Genomic DNA, 15,052 nt, shown 5'->3' with positions numbered 1-15,052 from the left:
TATACAGAGGGAGAGAGAGAGAGAGAGAGTAATATGCATCCATATTTTCCTACCACTTTCTCTTAATAAAATTACTTGCTTTAATGCTCCATGTATGGACAAAGCTTGGAAGACACAAAGGTATGCATATTTCCAGAATGCTAGAACTATTCTGAGTTCAAGCAGCACTTTTTTCACACAACTGTGTGAACAGTTTCCACAGCACTGAAAAAATGATACCTGCAAAATGAGCAAAGTGTGGCCCAGCAGCTCTGAAGGCAAACAAAATTCTGGGATGCCTCACCAGATATATCACCATCAATGAAAAGGAGGTCCTAACCGACTACATAGGGCTTTAGTCAGATCCCATTTGGAACACTGTGACCAGTTCTGGAGACCGGAGTTTAAAAAGATATTGATAAGATTGTGTGAGTTCAGAGATACAACAACAACAACAACAACAAAACAACCTCGTTCTCCTTATGGCAGAGGTCCTCAAAGTATGGCCTGCGGGCTGCATGCAGACCGTCGAACCCATTAATCCGGCTGACACAGGACCACAAGGCTGCCCCAACCATCCATTGGCCCCCACACTTCGGCCAAGCGCAGGATTTACCTTTGTGAGCTCTGTGGGCTGGAACTGGAAGGTAAGGCCAACAATTTTGGTCTCCACATATGTTCTGGAGGCTGGGAAGGTGAAAAACGGGGCCGTTTTAGCTTGTTTTTGGCCAAAAAATGGGCCATTTTTAGCCTGCAGAATGCTTCTGCAGAAGGGGAAGAGAAAAACGAGGTGCGCAGATGCCCCAGGAGGCCAAAAACCGATCCGTTTTAGGCCAAAAACCGGCCCATTTTAGCCTGTTTTTGGCTTGCAGAGACGTTCTGGAAGCAGGGGAGATGAAAAACATGGCACGCAGATGCCCTGGAGGGCCAAAAACAGGCCACTTTTTCACACACCCCACCTCCAGAAGATAGAGAAAGAGATAGACAGGGAGAGAGATATATATAAACATAGACAGAGAGGGAGAGAGAGAGACAGAGACAAGAGACACAGAGAGAGACTTCTTGATTGTAAGCTCTTTGAGGCTGAGAAGAATTGCTGCAAAACTGAGTTTCCTTAAGTCGACCACTAGACTCCTAAACAACTGAAAAAACAATGTAGTAAAAAGAAAAGTCAACCAAAAGAGCAACATGCAAACAAAAGCAAATAAAACACTCCCAGGAGCAAAAGAAATTAAAGTTTAATTTGTGTGCATTGTTTAATGGACTGTTAAATTGGCCACACCCACCCAGTAACATGACCACCTAGTCACGCCCACCCAGCCAGTCCAGCCGCCCAACAGACAGAGGGACCGTGAATTTAAAAAGTTTGAGGACCACTTATGAGGTCCCTATGGCCTTATGGTTTTCTTTCCCAGTTATCACAAGAAAGGATTGAGGATTCAGAATCAGAATCAAGCTGGAAGGGAACTTGGAGCTCTTCTAGTCCAGCCCCCTGCTCAAGGAGGAGATCCTATACCATTTCAGACAAGTGACTTATCCAGTCTCTTCTTTTTTTTTTTTATTAGAGTTTTACAAAAAGAAAAAAAAAAGAAAAATTTTTTTTTACAAGTATTTCCCCCTCCCCCCTCCCTTCCTTACCCCCCCCCAACTTCCCAGAACAAAATACAGGGTATAACAATTAACAATCATATGCTAAACTAAGCTAATAAACTAAGGATTCCTATCCCTCCCTTCACACTTTAACTCCCCTTTTACTTAACTAAACATAAATACCCTTAATTTTTCTATTCATTCATAAGCTATTTGATACTTTTTAGTCTGATATTTGTTTTGAATATAATCAATCCATCTTCTCCATTCCGATATATATCTTTCTTGTGAGTGATCTTTCAAATATGCTGAAATCTTCGCCATTTCTGCCAAATTCACTACTTTTAATGTCCATTCTTCAATAGTAGGCAAATCTTCCTTCTTCCAATATTGCGCCACTAAAAGTCAAGCTGCATTTATTACATTTAAAATCAATTTAGTCTCTATAACCGTACAATCTGTAATTATACCCAACAAAAACAATTGTGGAGTAAACTTTATCTTCTTTTTAAGAATATTTTGGATAATCCACCATATTTTAATCCAAAATGCTTTAACTTTTTTACAATGTATCCGAGAGGAGCGTCTGTCAGCGCCTGCGGTGCTGATTTGCGTTGTCTTGGCGGTTTTAACAAAATCGTGGGGCTGACGGTCCGAGAGGAGCGTCTGTCAGCGCATGTGGAAGTCCTTATCCAGTCTCTTCTTAAAAACGTCCAGTGATGAAACACCCACAATGTCTGGAGGAAAGCTGTTCCACTGGTTAATTGTCCTCACTGTAAGGAAGATTGTTAATTCCAGATTGCTTCTCTCCTCGATTAGTTCATATGCATTATTTTTTGTCCTGCCCTATGGTGCTTTGGGAAATAAATTTACCTCCTCCTCTTTGTACCTCCTCTCAAGTACTGGAATACTGCCATCACTCCTAATCTTCCTTTTCTCTTGTCTAGCCAAACCCAAATCCTGCAACAGTTCTTGTTTTAGTCTTCAGGCCTTTAATCATTTTAGCTGCTCTTCTTTGCAAAGTCTCAGCATCTTTTTTGTAACGTAATGACCAAATCTGGATGCAGTATTCTAAGTGTGGTCTGTTTATACAAACCAAGAATTGTATTAGATTTTTTGGCTGCTGCTACACACAAGTGACTCATGTTTAAATGACCATTCCTTCAGACTCCCAAGGTCCCTCTCAGTTACTGTTTTTGAACTAGGTTTCATGTAATCTGTTTCCCACCCAGGTGTAAAATCTTACTTTTCTCCACATTAAACTTCACTTTATTTTATTTATTTATTTATTTATTTATTTTTCATATTTGTATACCGCCCTACTCCCGAAGGACTCAGGGCGGTGAACAGCCATAATAAATACAAATACATATAGAAGTTAAAAACTATTAAGAAACAGATTAAGTAATTTAGGCTCAAAGATTAAAAACATCCAAATTTATCTAAAGAGGTTTAAAACCCAATTTAAAAGCCAGTTTAAAAGCCAATTAAAAAGGGAGAGTTAGGCCAGACCAGCTTGTTGGAATAGAAATGTTTTCAGGGCACAGCGGAATATGCGTAAGTCTTGGATGTTTTGTAACTCCGGGGGAAGCCCATTCCAGATGGTAGGTGCCCCCACAGAATAGGCTCTCCCCCTGGGGGCCGTCAGTCGACACTGTTTGGCCGACGGCACCCTGAGGAGTCCCTCTCTATGGGAGCGAACTGGTCGGTGAGAGGCTATTGGTGGCAGGAGGCGGTCTCGTAAGTACCCTGGTCCTGAGCCATAGAGCGCTCTAAAGATAGTAACCAAAACCTTGAAGCGCACCCGGAAGACCACTGGGAGCCAGTGCAGCTCGCGCAGGAGGGGGGTTACATGAGAGCGCCACATTGCTCCCATTACCACCCGCGCGGCCGCATTCTGGACCAGTTGGAGCCTTCGGGTGCTTCTCAAGGGGAGCCCCATGTAGAGAGCATTACAATAATCCAGGCGTGAGGTGACAAGGGCGTGAGTGACCGTGCATAACGAGTCCCGATCCAGAAAGGGATGCAACTGGCGAATCAGGCGAACCTGATAAAAAGTCCTCCTGGCTACGGCCGTCATATGCTCTTCAAAAGACAGCCGTGAGTCCAGGAGGATGCCCAAGTTGCGAACCCCATCTGTGGGGGCCAACGACTCGCCCCCAATAGTCAGAGATGGCGCCAACTGACTATATCGGGACGACGGAAACCACAACCACTCGGTCTTGGATGGGTTGAGTCTGAGTTTGTTCCTCCCCATCCAGATCCGTACGGCCTCCAGGCACCGGGACATCACCTCGAGGGCATCATTGGGGTGGTCTGGGGTGGAGATGTACAGCTGGGTGTCATCAGCGTACTGATGGTAATTCACCCCAAAACCACGGATGATCTCACCCAGCGGCTTCACATAAATGTTGAATAGAAGGGGCGAGAGGACCGATCCTTGTGGCACCCCACATATAAGGGGCCTCGGGGTCGACCTCTGCCCCCGTCAACACAGACTGCGACCGGTCAGAGAGAAAGGAGGAGAACCACTGTAGAACAGTGCCCCCCACCCCCAACCCTTCCAACCGGTGCAGCATGATATCATGATCGATGGTATCAAAAGCCGCTGAGAGGTCTAGTAGGACCAGGACAGAGGAGCAACCCCTGTCCCGAGCCCTCCAGAGATCATCAACCAATGCGACCAATGCTGTCTCTGTGCTGTACCCGGGCCTGAATCCCGACTGGAACGGATCTAGATAATTCGATTCATCCAGGTACTGAGGCAGTTGTTGTGCAACCACACTCTCAACAACCTTTGCAACAAAGCGAAGGTTGGAGACAGGACGATAATTTGCTAATACAGCTGGATCCAGGGAGGGCTTCTTGAGGAGGGGCCTCACCACCGCCTCTTTCAAGACGGTGGGAAAGACAACCTCACTCAAAGAGGCATTTATAATCTCCTGGAGCCAGCCTCGCGTCACCTCCCGGGAGGCCAGTACCAACCAGGATGGACACGGGTCCAATAAACATGTGGTCGCATTTAGTCTGTTCAGTATCCTGTCCACGCTTTCGGGAGTCACAGGATCAAACTCTTCCGAAATAATATTCTCAGGACCTGCCCCTGTCATCTCCTCTGGATCAATCCAGTCAGTCTAGCTGTTCACGAATCTGAGCAATTTTGTCATACAGATATTGTACAAAATCCTCAACTCTACCCTCCAAGGGGTCTTCCCGCGTCTCTTGATGGAGCAGAGAGCGGGTCACCCTAAACAGGGCGGCTGGGCAATTATCTGATGACGCAATAAGAGTAGAAAAGTAGTTACTCTTCTCTACTCTTATCGCCACTAGGTAATTCTTAATGTGGGATCTTACCAGTGTTCGGTCGGATTCAGAACGACTAGCCCTCCAACTGCTCTCTAGGCATCTTTTCCAGTGCTTCATCTCCCTCAGCTCCTCAGTATACCAAGGAGCCAGGTGAGACCGGCACCGGGTCAGAGGCCGCAAAGGCACGACTCGGTCTAAAGCATCAGACGCCGCCCTATCCCAGGCGGCCACTAAGTCCTCAGCCGAGTCGTGTGCTAGAACCTCAGGAAATGGCCCAAGCTCCATCTGGAATCTCTCAGGATCCATCAGGCGCCTGGGGCGGAACCACCTGGTCGGTTCTGCCTCCCTGCGGCGGGGTGTGGCGGTTCGAAGGTCCAGGCGAAGGAGGGAGTGATCTGACCATGACAAGGGTTCAATCACTATATCCCCTATCTCGAGATCACTCAACCACTGTCCAGAGACAAAAACAAGGTCCAGTGTGTGTCCCCCCATGTGAGTAGAGCCATAAATTAACTGGGTCAGGTCCATAGCCGTCATGGAAGCCATGAACTCCCGAGCCACCTCAGATGTCTCGCCAACTGATGACAGGTTAAAATCCCCCATGACCATAAGCCTGGGGGTGTCAACAGCCACCGCGGCTATAACATCAAGCAGCTCAGGCAGGGCTGCTGCCACATGGCAGGGAGCCAGGTACGTGACTAGCAAGCCCAACTGCACCCTATGACCCCACTTCACAAGAAGGGACTCACATCCAGCCGTCTGAGGAACAGTGGCCTCCCTTGGTCCAAGACCTTCGTTAATAACAACCGCCCCCCCCTCCGCCCCCCTCCCCGAGACCTTGGCTGATGGAAAGCACGGAAACCTGGTGGGCACATATCAACAAGGGGGGCTCCCCCTTCCTGGCCCAACCAGGTCTCCGTAATACCTGCCAGGTCCGCACCCCCCTCCTGAATAAGATCACAAATGAGGGGGGCTTTATTTACCACGGACCTGGCGTTGCACAGCATCAGCCGAAGGCCTGGGGCCCGAGGTTCCGTACAACCTGGGGAACGAGAAGAGCTTTGAGGGTCGGAGCACGCCACCGCTTGTAAACAGCGAGGACGCACTCCCGTAGGATGATGTGGCCCCCTGCTCCCGCCATATCTGCCCCTCCCACCTACAGTATCAATGTTATGGGCATCTGTATCGTAAGATCTAATCATCTCCTTGACCCCAGAGTTCACACCTCCCATGCCACGCCCTACGGCTGGCCCAGATACCCAGATACTTTGTTGGATTGAATCTGGAATCATTTGGATCAGAAAGGCACAATATCCGTACACATAAAAATCTATAGACATGGTGGATCAGAGGTTAGAATGCACTACTACAAGTTAATTGCCCACAGCCAGGAGTTTGGTCCTGACTGGCTCACTGTTGATTCAGTCTTTAATCTTTGTCAGGTCAGTAAAATGAGGACCCAGCTTCCTACGGACAATATGCTGACTTTGTAAACTGCTCAAAGACTGCTATAAAGCTTTGTGGAGTGGTAGAGAAGTCTAAAGTGGAATTGCTATTGCTATATACTTTACCCTTAGCGTGGATCGTTTTATGAGAAGTAAGATTACTATTCTGAGCAAAGGTCTTTCCACACTCCATGCATTTAAATGGTTTCTCTTCTGAGTGGATCTTTTTATGGGAAGCAAGGTAACTGCGTTGAGCAAAGGTCTTTCCACACTCCATGCATTTAAATGGTTTTTCCCCTGTGTGGATCATCTTATGGGAAGCAAGGTACCTGCGTCGAGCAAAGGTCTTTCCACAGTCCATGCATTTAAATGGCTTTGTCCCTGTGTGGATCATCTTATGGGAAATAAGATTACTTCTATGAGCAAAGGTCTTTCCACACTCCATGCATTTATATGGTTTCTCTCCTGTGTGGATTCTGTTATGAGAAGTAAGTTCATTGCTCTGACCAAAGGTCTTTCCACAGTCCATGCATTTATATGGTTTCTCTCTTGTGTGGATCATTTTGTGGCATCTAAGTCCATTGTTACAAATAAAGGTATTTCCACACTCTGTGCATTTATATGGTTTCTTCCCTGTGTTGATCATCTTATGGGAAATAAGATTACTTCTATGAGCAAACGTCTTTCCACACTCCATGCATTTAAATGGCTTTTCCCCTGTGTGGACAATCTTATGGTAAATAAGATTACTTCTATGAGCAAAGGTCTTTCCACACTCCATGCATTTATAGGGTTTCTCCCCTGTGTGGATCATCTTATGGGAAGCAAGATACCTGCGTTGAGCAAAGGTCTTTCCACACTCCAGGCATTTATAGGGTTTCTCTCCTGCTGCTTGGAGGGACTGGGCTACAGGGGATTCTGAACACAGTTTCTCCCCAGTGTGAATCCTTTCGTGGGAAGTAAATTGCCAGCTTGTTCTAAAATGTTTTCCAGATTCCAAATATTTATAAGGCTCCTTTTTTGTGTGAATCACTTTTTCAGATGTAAAGAAGTTATTTCCAAGAGAATAAATGAATGTCCCATTGTAATTTTCTCCATTGTATCCTATAGCATCTTTTCCTTTGTTTTGGGTTAAATAGTCTTCATTTACACTTTTCCCAATATATTTTTTCCTTATTTTGTCTTGTTGGGCAAGAAAGTCTTGCATTGGAGCATCAGTGGAATATGAGTTATCCTGATTCCAATTATTTGACTGGCTTCTCTCATGGCTTTCGAATTCCATTCGAAATCCAAACTTCTCTGTTTCATCTTTAGCATTGGTCACTTGGAACAGTTCACAGGAATCTTGATCCTCCTGCCCATTATTACCTTCAAAGGAAAAGAGAAATGAAAATGATAACACGGTTAGAGAAAAAGATCAAACTGTAGGAAGTCAGCGAATATTCTTCTGAATGTTTCCAAAATTCCATTATGTTGTATTTTGCATGCTTATAGTGGTGTGATATAGACATGATGATTTCTATATTCATGAGTCATGAAAGCTTTGAAAATATCTAGAAAATACCTTTCTTTACAATTATCTATATACAGGTGAAACTCAAAAAATTAGAATATCGTGCAAAAGTACATTTATTTCAGTAATGCAACTTAAAAGGTGAAACTAATATATGAGATAGACTCATTACATGCAAAGAGATAGTTCAAGCCTTGATTTGTCATAATTTTGATGATTATGGCTTATAGCTCATGAAAACCCCAAATTCACAATCTCAGAAAATTAGAATATTACGTGAAATCAATAAAACAAGGATTGTACATAGAACGATATCGGACCTCTGAAAAGTATAAGCATGCATATGTACTCAGTACTTGGTTTGGGCCCCTTTTGCATCAATTACTGCCTCAATGCAGTGTGGCATGGATGCTATCAGCCTGTGACACTGCTGAGGTGTTATGGAAGACCAGGATGCTTCACTAGCGGCCTTCAGCTCTTCTGCATTGTTCGATCTCATGTCTCTCATCTTTCTCTTGGCAATGCCCCATAGATTCTCTATGGGGTTCAGGTCAGGCGAGTTTGCTGGCCAATCAAGCACAGTAATCCCATGGTCATTGAACCAGGTTTTGGTACTTTTGGCAGTGTGGGCAGGTGCCAAGTCCTGCTGGAAAATGAAGTCAGCATCCCCATAAAGCTCATCTGTGGTAGGAAGCATGAAGTGCTCCAAAATCTCCTGGTAGACGTCTGCATTGACTCTGGACTTAATGAAGCAGTGGACCAACACCAGATGATGACATGGCTCCCCAAATCAACAGAGACTGTGGAAACTTCACATTGGACTTCAAGCATCTCTCCATTCTTCCTCCAGACTCTGGTCCTTGGTTTCCAAATGAGATGCAAAAGTTGCTCTCATCAGAAAAGAGGACTTTGGACCACTGAGCAACAGACCAGTTTTTTTTTTTCTTTAGCTCAGGTAAGACGCTTCTGACGTTGTTTGTTGTTCAGGAGTGGCTTGATGAAGAATACGACATTTGAAGCCCATGTCCAGGATCCGTCTGTGTGTGGTGGCTCTTGATGCACTGACTCCAGCCTCTGTCCATTCCTTGTGAAAGTCCCCAACATTTTTGAATGGCCTTTTCCTGACAATCCTCTCCAGGCTGCGGTCATTCCTGCTGCTTGTGCACCTTTTTCTTCCACACTTTTCCCTTCCACATAACTTTCTATTAATGTGCTTTGATACAGCACTTTGGGAACATCCAACTTCTTTTGCAATTATCTTTTGAGGCTTTCCCTCCTTATGGAGGGTGTCAATGATGGTTTTCTGCACAACTGTCAGGTCAGCAGTCTTTCCCATGATTGTGATTCCTACTGAACCAGACTGAGACCATTTAAAGGCTCAGGAACCCTTTGCAGGTGTTATGGCTTAATTAGCTGATTAGAGTGGGACACTTTGAGCCTAGAATATTGAACCTTTTCACAATATTCTAATTTTCTGAGATTGTGAATTTGAGGTTTTCATGAGCTGTAAGCCATAATCATCAAAAGTATGACAAATCAACGCTTGAACTATCTCGCTTTGCATGTAATGAGTTTATCTCATATATTGATTTCACCTTTTAAATTGCATTACTGAAATAAATAAACTTTTGCACAATATTCTAATTTTTTGAGTTTCACCTGTATATATATATATATATGCAAATCCCACTCAAAGTCAGTTTTGAGTTAAGAAATAATCTTGGCTTGTAAACGCTCTTCGCGCTGAGACTGGAAAGGTTGGGAGGCTCAAGAAAGGCTATTTCACTGCTCAAAAGTCTCATTGGCTTGCAAGGGTTCTTTGCGAAAGAAAGTTCGGTGGCAGTGAGCTCCAGGCAGAGGGTGAAAGGTGAGTGAGGATTCCCCCTCAGAACATTTTCCCACCACTGGAAAAAGTGCTGAGAGCTCACCCTGCCACAGCCTGCCACTTGGAGCTCCAAGTGGGGGAGGGGGGCCAGACGGCTTCGGGAAATGCTAGCCCAGTGGGGAGGGGGGGACAGCCCGGCAAGCTTCGCAGCAAAATGAAGCACCACCAGCAGGTGCGGAAAGGCCTTCCGGGACGCCCCGCCATCCCCGAGACTGCCTGGCCACAAAGCCACTCTGTGCCCAGAAGAGGAAGAGGCTTTCTGCCCCAGCCGCCTCCTCGGAAGCAGCCCCAGCACTCTGCGCTCCCCTGCTGAGGCCCATGGGAGTCGTGGTCGGCCTGGCGGCCCCATTCCCTGCCAACCCTCCCCGGTGGACACCGCTCACCTGGGTCAGCTGCTCCTATCAACAGATGGACTGAAAAGCTTGCCAGCCCCCCCCACACCTGGGCTAGAGTCTCCCGAAGCTGTCAGAGTTGCGCAGGTGAGGCGGGCCGAGAGTCGGCCGGGGTGAGCAACCAGCGACAGGGGGACCGGTTCAGGGGCGTGGCCAGTCGGCCATCGCTACCAGTATTCTGACCTCCAGGAAATGGCCACCACCGGTTCTGGCAAACCGGTGCAAACTGGCTGAATACTACCTCTGATTAAGAGTACTGGGCCTAAAACAGAGACTTGGGCTATCCCATTGCATACTTCCCTCCATGTAAATGAAGTTCCATTGACAACTACACATTGAGTGTGGTTGGTTTGTCAGTTACGAATCCATGTGGTGGTGATCGGGGGGGAAAAGTCTTTGAAAATGAAGAGGCCTTCCCTCTGTTTGCAAAGCCTTTTGCCCCGGATCTTGTGCAGGCCTCAGTTAGCAGAGAACAGAGGCCTAATGTACTATAGTACGAGATCACACAAGATCAGTAGTGCAAGGTTTCTCACCACTTTAGCCCTATATTTTTTGCAAATGTACCAAAGCAGGCAAAGGAACCGATGGCTCACTACATTGTCGCAGGCTAAGTCTTGGCAGGGTGGGGTGGGGGAATAAGTAGGGCGAATGTTGCAGCACCTCTATTGTCATTCGTAACTATGGACAGCTGTAGTGGTGCAACATTCGTAATTTCAGGACTGGGTCTAAAGTACTGAGAGGGGTAAATCATAATGTCCGCTAAGTAAACTGTGGTAACTCAGGGATTCCCTATACCCTAGGATACACTGAGTCACTGTGGTAACTCAGGGATTCCCTATACCCTAGGATACACTGAGTCACATTGCATGAGGCCTTCATTCTTGAATTGAGAGAATCCCTCTCACATGACCTCCAGAGGACACATAAGGGCACACCTCATTCAAAGAAAGAATTTAAACAAAGAGACATTGACTTCTTTCCTTTCTTGGAGTACGAGACGACCAGTTTGTTTCCTTTTCCCTCCAAGGAAATAATATTGGATTAGTGATTTTTTAAAATAAAAAAACTAAATATAATCTGTCTTCTTGAGTTCTCTGATTGGGGACTAGAGAACTCTTACCCAGAGAGACCACGTTCCTATGGTTTTCAAGCATGACTTCCGAATGCAGGGCTTTTTGGTCAGGATCCAGCTGAGACCACTCCTCCTCAGAGAAATACACAGCCACCTCCTCGAAGGACACAAGACTCTCCTGAAGACGGAAAAAAGAACAGAACAGGAGGATTTGCAGTATCTGATCATCTTAATCAATGATTTAGACAAGAGAATAGAAGGGGAAGTCCTCAAATTTGAAGACAAGACTAAATTGACAGGAATAACAATACTCCAGAAGATAAGCTCGAAATATAGAAGTATCGACAGATTGGGCCTCATCTAACAAAATGAAAATCAACGGTGTATAATGCTTTGGTAAGACAGCACTTGGCATCCAGTATTGGTTACCACGATGTAAAAAAGATCTTGAGACTCTAGAAAGAGCAACCAAAATGATTAGGGTCCTGGAGGCTAAAACATATAAAAAACGGTTGCTGGAATTGGGTATATCTAGTTCAATGAAAAGAAGAACGAGGAGTGAGATGGTAGCAGTGTGGCAATATCTAAGGGGCTGCCACAAAGAAGAGGAGGCCAATTTATTCTCCAAAGTACTTGAGAGCAGGACAAGAAGCAAAGGGCTTCCTGTCTGAGAAGGGGTTTGGACTAGGAGATCTCCAAGATCTCTACCAATTCTGCTCCATTGTTCCCAAACTCCCAAAGCAAAGATTTGCACCAAGTTAAATGGCTGTGAGTCACACAAGTCTTGAGCCTTGGTAGTACAGTGATCTAAAGCACCCTGTTATTAACACCAACTGCCTGCAATTACTCCAGGTTCAAATCTCACCAGGCTCAAGGTTGACTCAGCCTTCCATCCTTTCTAAGGTAGGTAAATTGAGGACCCAGTTGTGGGGGCAATAAGCTGACTTTGTATAAATATACAAAAGTACGAGGGCTGTTGCTTAGCGCATTGTAAGCCGCCCTGAGTCTCCGGAGAAGGGTGGCATATAAATCAAATTAAAAAAAAAAACAAAAAACCGAAACTTAATATGGACAATTCTCAAAATTTGTTTGACTGAAGAAATATTTGGGGCAACTTTTATCAAGCTGATTGATTCTGCAGACCTTTCAATGCCTTTCAGTAAAATAATCCCATTTCTGGATCAACTTATATATCATTTATTGATCTAGTAGTCTGAGCTATTAGTTGAATGGGAAAACCAAAGAAGAGAAAATTCTCTGCGAAGGCCATTTCTAAACCTTTGCAAAGTGGGAATGTTTGATCTCCTAATCCAGGCACAAATCAGAGGATTGGAAATTATTTTGTAGCCCAAAGTACTGTGATTACATGCTCTATGTGGCCATTCTCTTTGGATTTTAAAATTCTGCTTTATTTTTTAATATGATTTGCTTATTTTTTTGAATGACTGGTCATAAATAAGGCTTTTTAAAAATGGTAAAGTGGCAATATGAGTAATTAGTTATTTTTCATTAGCCTTGCACAACTCCAAGTCAAACAATTGCAAAAAGAATGGGTCTCTAGCAGTTACTACCACTGTGATACGTTTATTTCTACCTCTTGAACCACTTTTAAAAAATTACTTCTTGTAAACTCATAGTCTACAGAGGAAGCTATGTTGGTTGAAAGTAACTTGAACCTGCTATTATGGTGTCCATGTTGCACAGGAACATAAAAAGAATCCAGTCCAAACAAGGAAGGGAAATAGAAGGAGAGCGAACTCTGCATACCCGCTTCACTTCCTGAAGGAAAGGAGAATAGAAATCTAATAACTTTTCCCTTTCTTACTTGATTTGGAGGTTCAATCACAGTTTGAGCTGCATCGTAAAAACCCGAAAACTTCATGCTTTGTTTCTCTGTAAGGAATAAATAATTTCAAAATGCATATTTAACAAAATAAGAGGAGGTATACTACAGAAGAGAAGAAGGTAAGACAGATGGGATCTCTCTGGGAAATCAGAGGATCTTCGATTACCTCCTGAAGTGTCCTGACTTTGATCGTCCCAAGGGATCCCCCTGAAAAATAGCTTCTGAGGGGGATTTGATGGATTCTTCTTTCCCTCAGGATCTCTGATCTCCATAGTGCAGCACTTCAAATAGGAGGAAGGAAAAAAGAAGCAGAATTAATGTACATCACATGACATGAAGTGCATTCTTATATTCGGAATGCAACCTCAAAGTCCCCAATATCCATCAGTGACACTGAGGGAGAAAACAGTGGAACAATATACTATAAGAATTGGTGGGACATATTATGAATGTCAGAGAAGCTTGGGAGGGAGGGGTGAAGTATTCAAACACATTCTTTATTTCCTTTTGAGCTCCCTAAAGTGTCTCACCTGCAACTCGACCTGCTCCTTCTGCTCCTCCACCTGGCTCAGGAGGAAGCCTTCAGCCAGGGCCACCGCCTGGGAGCTGGTCTCTGCTCCACATTCCCGCACCCAGCCCTCCATCTCTGGGGGCAGAAGAAACAGGAGGTGCTCCAGAACCACCAGGTCCAGCATCTGGGCTTTGGTGTGCTTTTCTGGTTTCAGCCATCGCCTACAAAAGTCATGGAGTTGGCTGCAAATTCCTCGGGGACCCTCAGCCTCCTGGTATTGGATGAAGTTCCAGGGCTGAACTTCTGAAGGGAAGATGGTTTCCTCCTCCAGGATCTTCTGCCCAGTTCTTGTCCAGGTCTCCACACAACTCCCAGGCTGACCAGCTGAAGGGCCTTTTCTGGTTCCCTCCTTTCCAAAAGGTTGTGTCTCCATCCTTTCTCTGTCCTGCAGAGCAACTGCAAATGGCTCCAAGGACTCTGGTGGGTCTCCAGATGCCTTTTCCTTCACGGGACCATTTCTGGGGCTGCAGGACTGATCCCCCCAAGGGATTCCGCTCTTTTTTTTTCCCAGCAAGAGAAAATTTTGGTTAGCAAGGATTTCATAAGGTTTCGACTTTGTGTATCTGAGAGGGAAAGAAAAATAAATACCAAGAATTAGAAATTGAATTCAGCCACTGAACAACATTTACACAACCGCCCCGGAGCCCCAAGAGACTCAGCCCAGCGCAGGGCCTGGAAGGAGGCAGCTGGAGAGGCCGCCCCGCCTCTCTCCCCCTCCGGAGACAGGGAGCCTGGTGCGAATCCTGCCTCCTCGCCAGGCTTCTCTCCTCTCCTGCTGGGCCTCCGCAAGGCCGACCCTCCCCTCCCCCCACTCGGGCTCTCCCTGAACACGGGGAGGCTGGGGAGCATGGGACCCGGAGTTGAAGCCGGAGGAGGGCCGGGCGAGGGTCTCTCCCTCCTCCGCCTCCCTTTGCCCGGTAGGAGCCCCCAATTTACCCAGGGGAACGTCTGGATCTCCCCCCGCCAGACTCTCCCACAGGTCCTCCGCCTCCTGCGGAGCCCCAGGAATGAAGGAAAGCAAGCGCGGCCTCCTAGAGCAGCAAGGTTGTGTGACGTCATTTCCTTCCAAGCCTCCTCTACAAAGGCAGCCGTGTCTTTCGCCCTCCAGTGGCCCAATGGAGAAATGCCTGGTATTCCCTTCTCTTGGCAGAAGGCGCCCCCTAGTGGATTTTCTGTAAATTTACAGGATTCCCTGAAAAGGGCGGGAAAGAGGAGCGCATCTGAGGGAAGGGCAGGGATGATGGGCATGGGAGTAGGAGAAAAGGCCCCTTTCAATGCCTCCCTGCCCAAGAAAAGCTTTTTGGTCTCTAGAGGCAGCAATTCTGCCATCTTCCTCTCCTTCCTGTCCAGGAACCATCTGTGGAGGCCTCAAAACGGTCCAAATCCTGTCAGAAGAGAAGAACCAGGAGGCTCTCTGGGAAACACAGCTTGGGTCTTGCTAGCCTGAAGCGGA

General features: G+C 46.0%; 1 pseudogene; it reads right to left on the bottom strand.

Annotated features, from left to right (window-relative positions):
• Nucleotides 1-5,882: 5,882 nt before the first annotated feature.
• The window catches only part of LOC139311655 (zinc finger protein 107-like), a 28,477-nt pseudogene continuing 19,307 nt past the window's right edge, over nt 5,883-15,052 (bottom strand).

The sequence above is a fragment of the Pituophis catenifer genome, unplaced genomic scaffold (assembly GCF_029215685.1).
Source record: "Pituophis catenifer annectens isolate HBS135680 unplaced genomic scaffold, rPitCat1.0.hap2 SCAF_2, whole genome shotgun sequence".
NCBI lineage: Eukaryota > Metazoa > Chordata > Lepidosauria > Squamata > Colubridae > Pituophis > Pituophis catenifer.
This window is presented reverse-complemented; position numbering and strand designations above follow the sequence as displayed.